Source organism: Helianthus annuus, chromosome 12, assembly GCF_002127325.2.
Source record: "Helianthus annuus cultivar XRQ/B chromosome 12, HanXRQr2.0-SUNRISE, whole genome shotgun sequence".
Classification (NCBI taxonomy): Eukaryota; Viridiplantae; Streptophyta; class Magnoliopsida; order Asterales; family Asteraceae; genus Helianthus; species Helianthus annuus.
In genome coordinates this window covers 91,276,539-91,289,362 of record NC_035444.2, presented here as the reverse complement: position 1 = coordinate 91,289,362, position 12,824 = coordinate 91,276,539, and positions in this window count along the sequence as shown.

Here is a 12,824-nt window from a genome sequence, read left to right as displayed (position 1 = left end):
TAATAAAGTGCCAAAATATGAGGAATTATTCCCGACACCTTGCAGAATAAATTGTGTCGCTAAAAATATTAGTTATGACGCTTAACGGATATCTTAAGCACTTTAACGGATTACTATCCGACCGAACAACCGGACAATACCCGGAACATAAAAATATTGCCAAAATTAATATTGGTACTTTTCTGAGCCAGTTAGGGTCCCTGATTACCCTAACACCCGCTATTTAATGCATTAAGCAACTAACGAGGTTAGTACCTTAAAGTAACGCACTTAACCAAACTGAACCGTAACTGAACGATTGAAAACGAACCGAGCACCATTACATCCTAAAGGAATCGGCCAACTAGTGGGACCCGGGGAGTACACCTTTATTATTTTATATTAGATTACGCGATAACCGAGAACGAGAACCTCTATAAATACCTCACTCTCTCTCTCACACAAACACACACTTCACCTCACCACCACTCCCTCTCCCTTGCCCCCTCCTCTCGGCCGAGATCACCACCACCCTCACATCCGTTTTTCGGTTCAAGTCTTGACATTCCAAGCATATACAAGTGTTGGTGGTTACGTACAACGGAGCTCGGAACAAACGGAACGCGGAGGACCTCTACCGTTTGCTATTATCCACGCAGTTTTCGACTAGTTTCTTCCCTAGCCCCGAGCTAGAGGTATAACGTTTAAAACTCATTTTTGATCATGTCTAAAGTGGTTAAAAAGATATTTGTCGGTTGAATGTCGGTAACCCGCTTAATGGAACTTTAAAGTCTACTAAAACGTGTAAATCGTTGGATAAAAGCTCAAAACGCGTGTAAATGTCGTAGTATTTGAATATGTTGGTTTTTATGGCCCGATCTATGATGTGGTGGCTCTCATCATCGTTTAACCCGACTTTGTTAGGATCACGTATCTTGACATACACTGGTTTCTTTGGTACAAGGGTTAAAAGGTGAAACTCCACCACACGGGAAACATGAACTTGTGTAAAAATGTTTTAATGTGAAAAATAGTATTTAAAACAAGCCGATCTACGTATGTACAAGTGGTATATTCGTAGGACCGGGTGTCGAGAAAATCATGTTTTAATAAAAATGGATAAAGTGTTAACAAATACGATTTTTATAAACTACAAGTGTAGAAACACTTGTAGAATAAAAGATCCGACAAAATAACAATGTTTACAAAAATTGTCGGGAAGTTGTAAGAAGTAAGTTGTTCTAAAAACGAGGTTTTTGCAAGACTAAGTTATGCTATATATAGATCCACTAAAAATAACGAGATCTACACCGTAGTTTTTGTAAAAGCTACAAGTTCATGAAACAACGCGGTTTTTCATACTAGTCTTCTATTTGAAGTGTTGAAAATTGATTTGGTTGATTTGATAAATTGTTGAGATGATTTGTAAAAGAAAATGATACGCTTGAAAGCGTGGCCACCTCCAGTTACAGGGGAAACTCTGGCGAAATTTTCTAAAAATCTAACACTTAGAATTATTTAACAAGTGTTAGACTACTTTGACATGTTTTCAAAAATATATTTTCGCCACAACTTTATTTATAAATAATCGGAGGTGGGATTTTCACAAAACTAAAAGTGATAAATATTTATTCGGTAAATATATTTTGTCACCTCACTGTTTATGATTATTTTGTGAAAATGTATAAATATTATTTTTAGAGTAAAAATAATATTTACTAACCTTGTCAAGCCCGAACTAATACAAACGCCTTCACGGCAAACATATAAGTTACAACGGTAATTTCTATTACCACATAATCACCAAAACGTAACTTACGCTTTATTCGGAAGTATTCATAAGCGCGTGTGTTGTCAATATATTATTTTGGGAAAATATTATGAGAAAAAGGAAATATATTATTTTTGAGAAAAATAAATATATTTTGAAATAAGAAATAAAATATATTAAGTGGGACTTAATAAAATAATATAAATACACATGTATTTAATTCCCCCATCCTTGGGAAGGAGTATGCGTATCAAACATATATACGAAACGGTTGACTAACTGTTTCCCAAAAATATAATCTATGAAGCTAAAGCACGGCCATCCGTCTAATAGAATTAGCACATGTAGGTCGTTGCACAGCACTTGGATATTGGATTGCTTGATTTTGTGACGCGTTCACTGTGAGTTCATGTCCCCCTTTTCTCTTAACTGTTTTCAGTTTTATAAACTGCGGGGGTGAAATACATGTTACAATGATTATGGATATGTTATACATGGTATGGTTAGCATAAGGAGGGTTATTACTTAGATCATGTGAGTGGGTAGGCAGAAACTTGAGGCCATTAATCCTCGTTGAGGACCGAGGGACAGGAGCGGTAGATCTATCTGGGTGTAGCGAGCCCAGCCCCAGGTCCAGCTGAACGGACCTCGGGGTGACTTAGTGCCCGACGCATAAATCCGCTAGGTTTGAGTCATCCCTACTTGCACTTCACACATATCAGTGGACTTGCAACCCATTGGTGATCTCTTTTGTTTCCTTATTTGCTACATACCAGGGTTTTTGATAAAGATAAAGGTTTATTTACTCATTTTCGCATGAACTCGCTCAACATTATTGTTGATTTTTCAACTTACATGTATTTCAGGGAATTAAGGATCTGGCACGGTTTAGCAGGATTTCCCGCTGCATTTAGATTCAGAGTCATCCGGGTTCAAGGTTTATGGCTCTTTCCTGGACAAGCCATAGCCTCTGAACCATGTTTATTTATGTTGCATTATAGTAATGGTTGTTGGGTGTTTACCCGTTTAGACAATGTTTGACAATTTTATCTTCAATGGATGACTTTGCATGATTTTAAATTCATATAGCTTGTTATGGTTAAGCTATGGTATTAAGAAGTCACACCAAATTAACCACGCTTCCGCAAAGCCAGGGTGTGACAGCTTGGTATCAGAGCTCTGATCATAGCGAACTAGGGTTCATTTTGAGTCTAGACTATGATCACTAGGGCTCTCACGAAAATATTTTTCTGCATACCACTTAAGTCCAGATCCAAAACTTTTTATAAACAAATGTTGAGCATATTTTATTATTTTAGGCTCAGTCTGGGAGGCTGAGGCTCGGTCTGGGAGGTCGAGGCTCGATCCAATCGATCGAGGTGGTTGTCTAGTGGGACTAGGGAGTCAGTCTGGGAGGCTGGGAAAAGTTGGCTAGTGGGACTAGGAAGGACAGTCTGGGAGGCTGGGAGGCTAGTGGGACTAGGAGGAATATGTGATTATTATGTGGTAACTTGTGTGATTACCTGATTTACTGATATTTGTACATACTTATGATTGTATTACAGACTCATGGACACCTCAGATACTGGAGACTCGGACACTACTGGACCCCGACCCATGGAGTCAGACGAGAGTATGTCATCAGAGCACGAGGTGCACACCTCGGATTTTACTAGTACAGACGACGACGACTTTCAGCCGTTCGCGCTACCTGACGGCGTCGATGAGCCCATCGTTGGTGGTCCTGCTGCGGATCTTCCTCTCGCTGTGATTCCCGCCCCGATTCCTCTTGCATCCTACCCAGCTTATGAGCTTATGCTTGATGCCGAGGCTGGTGATGATATTGATCTTTTCGATGACGAGCTATACGAGGACGAGGTTCCTGACCCAGCTCTTTTGCCCGCTGGCGGTCTTTTGATGATCGCCGGTGCTCCTGTCGGAGACTCGCCTGTTCATTCTCCAGCTCCAGACTCCTTTGAGTCTGTGGCATCTGCTCCATCACATGTGGCGAGCACGCAGCTTTTCGTTCATGACTCGGATCCTGACCAGGCGTCATCTGCCGCCCCTATGCCGAGCTTTGTTTTTGAGCATGACGATATCGAGGATTCTGACCCTGTATTTTCCCCTGGATTCGATCCAGACCGTGATATTGAGTTCGTTCATATGGACCAGCCTGTAGAGGACCCCGTTGACCCTGCCGACCCTTTCGATCCTATCGATCCGGACTTTGACTTCGATATGGCGTTCGACGATCCCGAGCCTGCAGTAGCTCCAGAGCAGGCCGCTGTTTTCGATCCCGCACATGAGCATGGTTTGGCGCATGCTGATGTTCCTGTTGATCCTATTTTGGCAGGTCAGCCACTTGGCGATATTCCTGTTGATGATATTCCTTTGTTAGATGCTGACCATGTTGATGATCCTCTTGTTGACCCTCCGATCGCTGACGTTCCAGTTGACCCTCATGTCGATCATATTGATCCTGTTGTTGCTCACGTTGATCCTGTTTTAGCTCCTGTTGATCCCTTACCTATTGAGCCCGAGCATGCTCTGTTTGCAGAGCACATGGATCCCCCTGACGAGGAGGCTCAGCACGGTTAGATACCGGCTGACGAGGATGTTCCGCCGCTTCCTCCTCACCGCACTGATGCTCACCATCCTGAGTTCTCGTTTCAGATACCTTCTGTCATACCTCCAGCGGGGCCTGGAGAGGGCTCTTCCGCCCATCCATTTGGCCATGTATCGATGCCCATGCCTGTCATGCCTCAGATATCTCCTGTTTCAGCATCCACTTCATCTTTTCCTGTTATGCCTTTTGGCACTGCCAGCGAGCCTTCTTTCTGGTCTTCGCTACCCGTTGATCCACCTCATATGGGGCATACCCTAGAGGACCTGTTGATGTCATTTGTTCACCAGCATGATTCCCATTCTCAGCGTTTGCAGGAGCTCGAGAGAGCTCAGATGCCTCCTTGTTCTGGTCCGTCATCCTCAGCTGCTCAGCCATTTCGGTCTTTTCCTCCTGACATTGCCGCTCGACTTTCGATCCTAGAGCAGCAGATTGCATCCGTGATCCGCACCCAGCAGGCCTTGGAGGAGGATTGGCTTCTCTTTCGCCGCCTACATTATCCTCCACCACCACCACCATTCTAGAGATCATCGACGTTACCAGGGTAGACACCGGTGAGACAGCCGCGATTGTTATGCACAGCTTTTGAAGACCATTTGACTACACAGATTTTTGTTGATACATGTGATGTACTGATTGTATGTAACACTGATATGATGTATTTTGTACAGGGGAAATGTAACCCCTATGTGATTGATGGATGTACTAACACACTTACTATGCTTATGGTCTTGATATATATGCAATCGCCGCATTCTCATCATATCTGATTTACTTGATTGATTATTTTTATATTTGGACATGGGATGTTGGACATGGGATGTTGTGTGTGATATATTGATAACATGAGATGTTATATGCTATTACTATTACTATATACGTATGATTTCTATGGCCTAATCGACGTACGCATCTTTAGAGAATGGCACCAAGACGTCAACCGCAGCCGATGCCCACGACTCAAGAAGAACTGCAAGGAATCATTGCTGCCGCGATTGCTCAGTATGCTGCATCGCAGGGAGGACCCAGCTGGAGTAGCTCCAACGGCAATGGCAACCAGAATCCCACTCATGGTAACCCTAAGTCTTTAAGACGTACCATGGTCTAATTGGATTCCTGTAGCAATTACTAATGCAGTCCCTATATTGAAACGAATGTGCAGGGTGCACCTTCAAGCAGTTTCTGGACTGTAAGCCCACAAACTTCGACGGCACGGGTGGTGCTGTAGCCTTCGTTCGTTGGGCAGAGAAGACTGATTCCACCATCCGTATGAGCAAATGTGCGATCGACCAGCAGGTCACTTACATTTCAGGGCTGTTTCTAGATGGAGCCCTATCTTGGTGGAACCTTCAAGTGCAAACTCTAGGCGAAGCTGCCGCCTACGCCCTGTCTTGGGCCGAATTGAAAGAGCTTATGCGGAGGAAGTACTGCTCTCGCGCGGAGATTCAAAAGCTTGAAACTGAGTTTTGGCACTTAAAGATGGAAGGGTCGAAGATAGCGGAATACGTTCAGAGATTCCACGATCTGTCTCACGTGGTTCCTTATATGGTAACACCCGAGTTTAAGAGGGTTGAGCGCTTCATCTGGGGACTGGCTCCTCAGATAATCAGTATGGTGACTTCTTCCAAACCTGCAACCATCACAGAAGCCATTGATCTCAGTGTGGCTCTTACTGAAGAAGCGATTCGGTTAAACAAGTTCGATGAGATTGAACCCAAGAGAAAGGAGACTCATGTGGAGTCATCTAGTGGTAGTAAGCGGAAGTTTTCAAGTTTCAAGCAAAGCACCGGGACGGTGGTCAAGAAGGGAGAATCGAATGCACCAACTCAAGATTCAGTTGGTGGTGGAAAGAAGAGCAGGGGATACATGGGTGCACAGCCCAAGTGCAACTCATGTCAAAAACATCACTCTGGTCGCTGCAGTCTAAGGGTTTGTGAGTCTTGTGGGAAGACTGGTCATACAAAGGATTTCTGTTGGGCAAATGCTGGCCGGGGAGGTCAGGGAGGAAATGGGAATAGAAACAACCGTGGTGGTAATGGGAACCGCCCACAAGGAAATCAGGGAAGAGATGGAAACCGTGCTAACCAAGCAGGAACCGTGAACCGAAACCAGGGAAACCACCAGGCTGGGAACAATGGTGGAAACGGGCAGAGGCCCGGGTGTTTTAATTGTGGAGATCAAGGGCACTTCAAGAGGAACTGCCCGGAATTGACCCAAGCTCGTGGAAGAGTTTTCAACATGGAGGCCAGGGAAGCGCGCCAGGATCCCAATGTCGTTACTGGTACGTTCCCTGTAAACCAACGCTATGCGTCTGTTTTGTTTGATACTGGTGCCGATTATAGCTTTGTATCGCTAGAGTTTAGAAACATGCTTGGTTTAGCCGCTAGTAAGTTAGATATTCCTTATTCGATCGAGCTAGCTAATGGGAAGTTAGTAGAAGCCAATGAAGTGATTAGAGGTTGCGTAATCGAGTTAGGAGAGCGTGAGTTTGCTCTCGATCTACTACCAGTCCAGTTGGGAAGCTTCGACGTGGTAGTAGGGATGGATTGGTTAGCAAGTAACAAAGCAGAGATTGTTTGTCACGAGAAGATTATCCGTATTTCGACCGACGATGGTGAGACCATTGTTGTTCATGGAGAGAAGCGTGAGACGCCGTTGCGGATTATCAGCTGTCTGAAAGCAAGGAAGTGTCTGAAGAAAGGATGTGTTGCTTTTCTAGCACACATCGTGGATAAAAAGGCTGCTGAGCCGAAGATCGAAGACATCCCTGTCGTAAGGGAATATCCGGAAGTCTTTCCAGAAGATTTGCCTGGCTTGCCGCCTCAGAGGCAAGTGGAATTTCGCATCGACTTAGTTCCAGGCGCCGCGCCTGTGGCTAAGGCACCTTATAGACTTGCCCCGTCTGAGATGCAAGAACTGTCAACGCAACTTCAAGAGTTGTTAGATAAGGGTTTTATCCGACCAAGCTTCTCGCCTTGGGGAGCTCCAGTTTTGTTTGTGAAGAAGAAGGATGGTAGTTTCCGTATGTGCATTGACTACAGAGAATTGAACAAGTTGACGATCAAGAATAGGTATCCTTTGCCAAGGATTGATGATCTGTTCGACCAACTTCAAGGTTCAAGTTTCTACTCCAAGATCGATCTTCGATCTGGATACCATCAACTCCGGATACAGGAAGAAAGTATCCCGAAGACAGCCTTCAGAACTCGATATGGGCACTACGAGTTCCTTGTCATGCCGTTTGGTTTAACAAACGCACCTGCAGTGTTCATGGATTTGATGAACCGAGTTTGTAAGCCGTATCTGGATAAGTTCGTGATTGTGTTCATCGACGACATCTTGATCTACTCAAAGACGAAGGCAGAGCACGAGCAACACCTCAGAACTATTTTAGAGCTACTGAAGAAGGAGCAGTTGTATGCCAAATTCTCTAAGTGTGAGTTTTGGCTGAGAGACGTGCAATTCCTTGGGCACGTGGTAAATGAAAGTGGAATTCATGTGGATCCAACCAAGATCGAGGCGATCAAGAATTGGGAAGCGCCTAAGACGCCAACCGAGATCCGGCAATTCTTGGGTTTGGCTGGTTATTATCGAAGATTTATTGAGGATTTTTCAAAGATCGCTCAGCCGTTGACGCTCCTCACGCAAAAGGATAAAAAGTTTGATTGGGGAATCAAACAGGATGAAGCATTTCAGTTGTTGAAGGATAAGCTTTGCAACGCGCCAATCTTAGCTCTACCGGAAGGTACCGACGATTTTGTGGTATACTGCGACGCTTCACGTCAAGGATTGGGTTGTGTGTTGATGCAACGTAAAAAGGTTATCGCCTACGCATCACGCCAACTGAAAGTGCATGAAAAGAACTATACCACGCATGATTTGGAGCTAGGCGCAGTGGTTTTTGCTTTGAAGATTTGGAGACACTACCTTTACGGTACGAAGTGTACGATCTTTACAGATCACAAAAGCCTCCAGCATATATTCAACCAGAAGGAGTTGAATATGAGGCAAAGGCGATGGGTTGAGTTGTTGAACGATTACGACTGCGAGATCAAGTATCATTCGGGGAAGGCGAATGTGGTCGCCGATGCCCTAAGTCGCAAGGAGAGAATCAAGCCCATAAGGGTTAGGGCTATGGAAATGATTATCCAAACCGATCTTTCCTCGCGCATTCGAGCAGCGCAAAAAGAAGCTCTCAAGGAGGAGAACCTTGAGAAAGAATATCTCCGTGGGATGGAGAAGATATTGATTCCAAACAAGGAAGGAACGTTATGTTTTGAGAAAAGGATTTGGGTTCCTTTGTTTGGTGATTTAAGAGAGGTTATTTTTGATGAAGCTCACAAGTCACGGTACTCTATCCACCCGGGAGCGGATAAGATGTACCAAGATCTTAAGGATTATTATTGGTGGCCTAGGATGAAAGGCGATGTTGCTATCTACGTGAGCCAATGTTTGACTTGCGCTAAAGTTAAGGCAGAATATCAGAAGCCTTCGGGACTTCTGCAACAACCAAAAATTCCCCAATGGAAGTGGGAAGAAATATCCATGGATTTTGTTACAAAGCTGCCAAGAACGCCTAAGGGCCATGACACTATCTGGGTGATAGTGGATCGCTTGACGAAATCAGCACATTTCTTGCCTATTCGCGAGAAGGATCATACAAGCAAATTGGCTGAAATTTACATGAGAGAGATTGTCACTCGCCATGGAGTACCACTCTCGATTATTTCTGATAGAGATGGAAGGTTCGTATCGAGGATATGGCAATCCTTCCAGGAAGCTTTTGGCTCGAAGCTGAATATGAGCACCACTTTTCACCCACAGACCGACGGCCAAAGTGAGCGGACGATTCAGACATTGGAAGACATGCTGAGAGCATGTGTGATGGATTTAGGCGGTAGCTGGGATAAGCATTTACCCCTGGTTGAGTTTTCATACAACAACAGCTACCACACCAGTATTGGTGCCGCGCCATTCGAAGCTTTATATGGACGCAAGTGCAGGTCGCCGCTCTGTTGGTCTGACGCAGGTGATAGACAATTGGTAGGTCCCGATGTAGTTCAGGAAACTACGGATAAGATCGCGCAAATCCGAGATCGCATTAGCGCGGCTCGCGACCGCCAGAAGACCTACGCTGATCTGAAGAGGAAACCTCAAGAGTTTGAGGTTGGGGATATGGTTTTGTTGAAAGTATCACCCTGGAAGGGTGTAGCACGCTTTGGGAAGCGTGGGAAGCTGAATCCACGCTACATTGGTCCATTTAAGGTTTTGAAGAAAATTGGAACAGTAGCATACAAGTTGGATCTACCTGCCGAGCTGAATAACGTTCACGATACATTTCATGTATCCAATCTAAAGAGGAGTCCAACTCAAGTTAACGTTGCCATTCCTACCGACGAGATTCACATTGATGACACGCTCCACTTCGTTGAAGAACCTGTTGAGGTCACGGATTGGAAAGTTAACAAGACCCGCCGGAGCAGTGTCAAGCTCGTCAAAGTTCGCTGGAATGCTAGACATGGTCCTGAATTCACCTGGGAGCGTGAAGACCGAATGAAAGAGAAATACCCCCACCTGTTTCCTAAGAACCCTGCTTCTTCAAGCAGAACCTAAATTTCGGGACGAAATTTATTTAACGGGGGGAGAATGTGACAACCCTCACAAAACCAGGTATCCGTACGACTTAATTAATTATTAATTGTTGCCTAATTACTGTGCTTGACTGAGATTTCTGCTACTTGATTGTTGATACTTATACATGTCTGCATCATACTATAATTTTCCTGTCACTACATTACTTATTTACTGAACCTTAGTGACAAACATGATGCACAAAAGCACAGTAGCACTAAACGGATACACAGTGAACATGCTGATATAGCCAGCATCAGGCAAACACTGCCTCTAAAGGCCTGAATGAGCCAAAATATTTTTACTACACCCAGAGTGTGTGTAGGGATACAAGGGTTGTATGATTACGTCTCTAGGGATAAGATACAGAGATTTGGATGTGCCTAAAACATACTTTTAGCACGAAACACAGCACTTTTATCAACACACTAGCTTCTAGCTAATTAATAAAGTGCCAAAATATGAGGAATTATTCCCGACACCTTGCAGAATAAATTGTGTCGCTAAAAATATTAGTTATGACGCTTAACGGATATCTTAAGCACTTTAACGGATTACTATCCGACCGAACAACCGGACAATACCCGGAACATAAAAATATTGCCAAAATTAATATTGGTACTTTTCTGAGCCAGTTAGGGTCCCTGATTACCCTAACACCCGCTATTTAATGCATTAAGCAACTAACGAGGTTAGTACCTTAAAGTAACGCACTTAACCAAACTGAACCGTAACTGAACGATTGAAAACGAACCGAGCACCATTACATCCTAAAGGAATCGGCCAACTAGTGGGACCCGGGGAGTACACCTTTATTATTTTATATTAGATTACGCGATAACCGAGAACGAGAACCTCTATAAATACCTCACTCTCTCTCTCACACAAACACACACTTCACCTCACCACCACTCCCTCTCCCTTGCCCCCTCCTCTCGGCCGAGATCACCACCACCCTCACATCCGTTTTTCGGTTCAAGTCTTGACATTCCAAGCATATACAAGTGTTGGTGGTTACGTACAACGGAGCTCGGAACAAACGGAACGCGGAGGACCTCTACCGTTTGCTATTATCCACGCAGTTTTCGACTAGTTTCTTCCCTAGCCCCGAGCTAGAGGTATAACGTTTAAAACTCATTTTTGATCATGTCTAAAGTGGTTAAAAAGATATTTGTCGGTTGAATGTCGGTAACCCGCTTAATGGAACTTTAAAGTCTACTAAAACGTGTAAATCGTTGGATAAAAGCTCAAAACGCGTGTAAATGTCGTAGTATTTGAATATGTTGGTTTTTATGGCCCGATCTATGATGTGGTGGCTCTCATCATCGTTTAACCCGACTTTGTTAGGATCACGTATCTTGACATACACTGGTTTCTTTGGTACAAGGGTTAAAAGGTGAAACTCCACCACACGGGAAACATGAACTTGTGTAAAAATGTTTTAATGTGAAAAATAGTATTTAAAACAAGCCGATCTACGTATGTACAAGTGGTATATTCGTAGGACCGGGTGTCGAGAAAATCATGTTTTAATAAAAATGGATAAAGTGTTAACAAATACGATTTTTATAAACTACAAGTGTAGAAACACTTGTAGAATAAAAGATCCGACAAAATAACAATGTTTACAAAAATTGTCGGGAAGTTGTAAGAAGTAAGTTGTTCTAAAAACGAGGTTTTTGCAAGACTAAGTTATGCTATATATAGATCCACTAAAAATAACGAGATCTACACCGTAGTTTTTGTAAAAGCTACAAGTTCATGAAACAACGCGGTTTTTCATACTAGTCTTCTATTTGAAGTGTTGAAAATTGATTTGGTTGATTTGATAAATTGTTGAGATGATTTGTAAAAGAAAATGATACGCTTGAAAGCGTGGCCACCTCCAGTTACAGGGGAAACTCTGGCGAAATTTTCTAAAAATCTAACACTTAGAATTATTTAACAAGTGTTAGACTACTTTGACATGTTTTCAAAAATATATTTTCGCCACAACTTTATTTATAAATAATCGGAGGTGGGATTTTCACAAAACTAAAAGTGATAAATATTTATTCGGTAAATATATTTTGTCACCTCACTGTTTATGATTATTTTGTGAAAATGTATAAATATTATTTTTAGAGTAAAAATAATATTTACTAACCTTGTCAAGCCCGAACTAATACAAACGCCTTCACGGCAAACATATAAGTTACAACGGTAATTTCTATTACCACATAATCACCAAAACGTAACTTACGCTTTATTCGGAAGTATTCATAAGCGCGTGTGTTGTCAATATATTATTTTGGGAAAATATTATGAGAAAAAGGAAATATATTATTTTTGAGAAAAATAAATATATTTTGAAATAAGAAATAAAATATATTAAGTGGGACTTAATAAAATAATATAAATACACATGTATTTAATTCCCCCATCCTTGGGAAGGAGTATGCGTATCAAACATATATACGAAACGGTTGACTAACTGTTTCCCAAAAATATAATCTATGAAGCTAAAGCACGGCCATCCGTCTAATAGAATTAGCACATGTAGGTCGTTGCACAGCACTTGGATATTGGATTGCTTGATTTTGTGACGCGTTCACTGTGAGTTCATGTCCCCCTTTTCTCTTAACTGTTTTCAGTTTTATAAACTGCGGGGGTGAAATACATGTTACAATGATTATGGATATGTTATACATGGTATGGTTAGCATAAGGAGGGTTATTACTTAGATCATGTGAGTGGGTAGGCAGAAACTTGAGGCCATTAATCCTCGTTGAGGACCGAGGGACAGGAGCGGTAGATCTATCTGGGTGTAGCGAGCCCAGC